This window comes from Gigantopelta aegis, unplaced genomic scaffold (genome assembly GCF_016097555.1).
Source record: "Gigantopelta aegis isolate Gae_Host unplaced genomic scaffold, Gae_host_genome ctg7077_pilon_pilon, whole genome shotgun sequence".
Lineage (NCBI taxonomy): Eukaryota > Metazoa > Mollusca > Gastropoda > Neomphalida > Peltospiridae > Gigantopelta > Gigantopelta aegis.
In genome coordinates this window covers 8106-12761 of record NW_024535535.1, presented here as the reverse complement: position 1 = coordinate 12761, position 4656 = coordinate 8106, and the positions used below count along the sequence as shown (strand labels likewise).

At 48.7% G+C, this 4656-nt stretch overlaps 3 pseudogenes; all 3 read left to right on the top strand.

Annotated features, from left to right (window-relative positions):
* Positions 1–144: 144 nt before the first annotated feature.
* LOC121366772 lies at positions 145–347 on the top strand (annotated as a pseudogene).
* Positions 348–968: 621 nt separating this feature from the next.
* LOC121366774 lies at positions 969–1189 on the top strand (annotated as a pseudogene).
* A 643-nt stretch (positions 1190–1832) lies between these two features.
* On the top strand, positions 1833–2036 carry LOC121366773 (annotated as a pseudogene).
* Positions 2037–4656: the final 2620 nt, after the last annotated feature.

Sequence of the window (4656 nt, the reverse complement as noted above, 5' to 3'; positions counted from 1 at the left end):
CGGCGAAATGCGCTTGCCCGCGCGGGCGACGTGGAGGACAAGAGTAAAAATTTTTGCCCAACGAAAACGACGCCGATGAGGAAACAGTCACTCGAGGAAGACCTTTGGGATATAGTAAAAAAAGGGTCGAAACCAGCAAAAGGCATCGCTTCATCGGCCTTTTGGCTAAGATCAATAGTGTAGAGTTCTGTTTCTTCTCAGCTTAATATCTGATTACGTTCCTCCATTGGGGGGACATCGATATTAAACTTGATTTTTGAAACGGGGGTGAGGTGCCCGGGGCTCTTGCTCCGCCCTCACCACGGGTGACCCGGTATTGCAGTAATTCCGGGAATGGCCCACCAATATTTTAAAAAAACCCAAAACCGTTGAAATATCCAGCCTTTGCGTTTAGGAGCGCGGTATATGTGCTATTACAAACCCTACACACACAACCCGCCCCCCCCCCCCCCCCTCCCTTTTCCCCACGAGCCTAGACTGGGCCAAGACCCGCCAATTTAAAAAAAAAAAAAAAAAAAAAAAAAAAAAAAAAAAAAAAAAACCAACCCCCCACAAAAACCAAATGAAAAAAAAACACCAAAAAAACCACCATATGGCCCTCAAGATTTCATTCCTTGCGGATTCGTTGCTTAAAAACGCGAGGTTTCGGAAGACATGACGTCGCAGCCACGTTGGAAGAAGTGTAAAGCAAAGCAATAGCGCAAGCAGAGGGGTTCACTGAGAAAGGAGTAAGTGCCACCATGGTTAGGGGGACGCGCACAGGGAGAGGCTTAGGAGACGCCGAAAATGAAAACGACGTTTGCCGGTCGCCACGGCGAAATGGCGCTGCGCGCGGCGACGTGGGGAGGCCAAGAGTAAGAAAAATTTGCCCAACGAAAACGCCACCGCCGAGGAGGAAACCTGTCACACTCGAGGGAAGACCCTTTGGGATATAGTAAAAAAAGGGTGTCGGAACCGGCAAAAAAGGCACCGCTTCTCGGCCTTGGGGCGCTAAGATCAAAAGGTGTAGTTATCTGTTCTTCCTCAGCTTAATATCTGATTGATCGTTCCTCCATTGTGGGGACATTCGGATTAATTAAAAATGATTTTGAAAGGGGGGGATTGAGGTTGCCCGGGGCTTTGCTCCGCCCTTCGCAACGGGGTGACCCTGGTATTGCTAAAGTACTTTCCGGGGAATGGCCCACCACTAAGCTTTTAAAAAAACCCCCCAAAAAACAGTTTGAAATATCCCGGCCTGTGCGTTGAAAGGAGCGCGGTATATGTGCTCTTACACGCACCCTACACCAACACAACCCCCCCGCCCTCCACACGAGGCCTAGCTTGGCCCGGACCCGCCACATTAAAAAAAAAAAAAAAAAAAAAAAAAAATAAATAACAAAAAACTACAACCCCAACAAAGACCCAAATGAAAAAAAAAAACACCAAAAAAAAAAAAAAAAAAAATACATGGGCTACAAGATTTCATCATTGACGGGATTCGTTGCGTAAAAACGCGATGTTTCGAAGGTGACATGGACGTCGCCCCCCGCCCACGTTGAAGAAGGTAACCCAGCAAAGCAAAAGGCCAAGCAATGGGTTCCTCTGAAAAGAGTAGTGCCACCATGGTAGGGACGCGCAAAGGTAGAGGTAGAGCGACGAATTGAAAAGACCCGTTTTTTTGGGGGCCGTCGCACGGGCGAAAATACATTGCTAGCTGCGCGGGCGACGTTGGAGGCCAAGAGTAAAAATTTGCCCAACGAAAACGCACGGCCGAGAGGGAAACCTTGTCACTCGAGGAAGGGACCTTTGGGATATAGTATAGTTAAAAAAAAGGGTCGAAACCGGCAAAAGGAATCGCTTCCTCGGCCTGTGTGGCTAAGATCAAAGTGTGGATCTGTTTCTTATCCAGCTTAATATCTGATACGGTCCTCCATTGGGGGGACATCGATATTAAAAAATGATTTGTGAAGGGGGGTGAGGTGCCCGGAGGCCTGCTCCCCCTCACCACGGGGTTGACCCCGGGTATTGCAGTTACTTCCGGGAATGGCCCAACCACTAATTTTAAAAAACCCAAAAACAGTTGAAATATCCAGCCTTTGCGTTGAGAGCGCGGTATATGGGCTTCTTACACACCCTACACACCACAAAACCCCCCCGCCCCCCCCACCCCCTTACCCACTGAGCCTAGCTTGGCCAGCCCCGCACATTTAAAAAAAAAAAAAAAAAAAAAAAAACCAACCCCAAACAACCAAATGAAAAAAAAAAAACCACTCAAAAAAAAACCACATTGGCCTCAAAGATGTCATTCATGACCGGATTCGTTGCCTAAAAAACGCGGAGGTTTCGAAGACCATGGGACGTCGCAGCCACGGTTGGAAGAAGGTAAAAGCAAAAGCAAAGCCAAAGGCTAATGGGTTCATCTGAGAAAAAGAGTAGTGGCCACCAGTGGTCCAGGGACGCGCACCGGTAGACGGTAAGCGCCGGAAGACGACTGAAACGTACCAGTTGCCTGCCGTCGAACGGCGAAAATGCGCTGCGCGCGGACGACCCCGTGGAGGCCAAGGAGTAAAACAAATTTGCCCAAACGAACGCACGGGCCGAGATTGGGGAAAACCTGCAATCGAGGAAAGGACCTTTGCGGATATAGTAAAAACAAGGGTCCGAACCGGCAAAAAAGGATATCAGCTTCTCGGCCTTTTGAATAGGAGTTTGGCGAGGCTTTAAATTTTCTTTTGCGTTTGGTTTGTATTTATTCACCCAGATTTAAATTAATTTTATTTTCTATTTTTCATCCCCGGAGTTATGAGGCTTTATCCCGACTCCAACAGCATGTGACACAGAGGAAGAGCAGCAACAGCAACGCACCTTCACAGCCATGAGCCCCGTTGCAAATCAAGTCACCGGATTCAAGCTACCGGGAACCAGGCCGGACTTCAACCGGGACTCCAGCCCGGACAAACGCGAGGGACGAGTTGAGTATTTCTCATCCTCTCTATTTAAACGCGCCGGTTTCAAACACCCCCTTAAGGGAGAGGGAATCTGGAGGGCCCTAGGGCCCATCACAGGATTACCTGCTGGCCGTTGTGCGTGCGCAAATGGGGACGCAAAAACGTTGTCGGGAGAAGAGCATGTAACACGCAGGGAAATCAACGCAGGCAAAGGAACCCGAAAGGAAAGGAGGGACAGACTACGAAAGAGTGCTCCAGGACTGACTAAGGGTACGCACACCGACCACCAAAACTGCGGAACGTTGGCCCAAGGTGTATCCCGATGTGGAGAGGCACTTTGGAAGTCAAATACAGAGGGAGCCACACTAGGAATTACCCCAACTGCATACAAGTTAGACGAGGATCCTAGGAAAAGAACGGTTACAGTGGTAATCCAGATCGAAAAAAAAAAAAGGCCCATTCTACGGCTGGAGAGACACCAGTGTTCAACAACTGGAGAGCGCTTTCCCTACAAGGTAAGGAGATTACGGAGGGACATTCCCGGTAAAACTTCAGCAATAGGGCAAGCCACAACCTCTGGTTTCAGGTAAGATACCGGAAGGACCAAGAGCTTCGGAGGTCTGGAGATGGCTTGCTTCGCTAGAAAGGCACAAAGCAAGACCAAAGACCACCAGTGGGGGGACTCGTCCAGATGCCCAGGGAAACTTATTGTCAGGACGTAGTTAGGGGGGGTAAAACATCGAGAAACAAGGTACTAGGAAGGAGCGCCCCCTCCCCCCAACCCCAAAAAATCACACCTCTGATAATGACGAGAAAAAACTGAAGCTAATAATCATCAGCACCACGGTCCAATTCTCGGACAAGGAACTGTCAGCAAGCTCTAGGACAGATAGGTAGAAAGAGGACTAAAGAGAGAGACAGATTTAGTGCGGTTTAGAAGAAAAAAGTGGAGAGACTTGAGGAAAGACTGGAGGAAAAGAGAGGGAAAAGAAAAGAATTAAGGGAAAAAAGAGGAAAGAGCATGAAGGAGGGGAGAGGAAAAAGAGGGACCGTGTCATTCATCAGGAGGAGCCAATAGATACCTCCTGGGCGGAGGGAAGAACCAGCATTGCCATGTCTTACAAGCGGCAGCCCGAGACCTCCAGGAACAAGGGGCTAAAGGTCACCAAAAACGTTAGGTTTTGGGATTAGGACGACACACAACGTCCCACACTCTCCACCAAAAACCATCACGGTCAAACACCGGAAAAACGACCCCCGACTATGATATACTGATCACCCTTCAAACCTTGGCCCCCCGGATAAACGGATCGGGTACCGCCCCCGGGAATACCCTAACCCACCCGCTCAGCGGCACCAGGCAAAAAATTTTCGTTGTTTTCGTGGGATTCCATTGTGGATCTTGGTGTAGGTCTGTGTGAAAAACCAAATGTTTTCAAGCGTTCTCAAGGGTGTTTCGTGTGCGAGAGGTGCCTCTGTTTTCCTATTGTGGTGGGTTTCTGTGTGTTTCCAACGGATCTGTGTTTTTCATGTAAAATGCGTTTTCCGGGTATATAAAACCAGGTTTTGTGGCTTGTATCCTAATTTAATGTAGTTTTATGCACGTAAAACAGGGTGTGGGAAATCATAATAATGTCGGACCCACCCCACCCCCCCTGGGACTAAACCGCGCTAACAAAGCCTGATTTGTTCGTTCTTGTTTGCAATTTCGTGTGTCTTGTGGTGATGA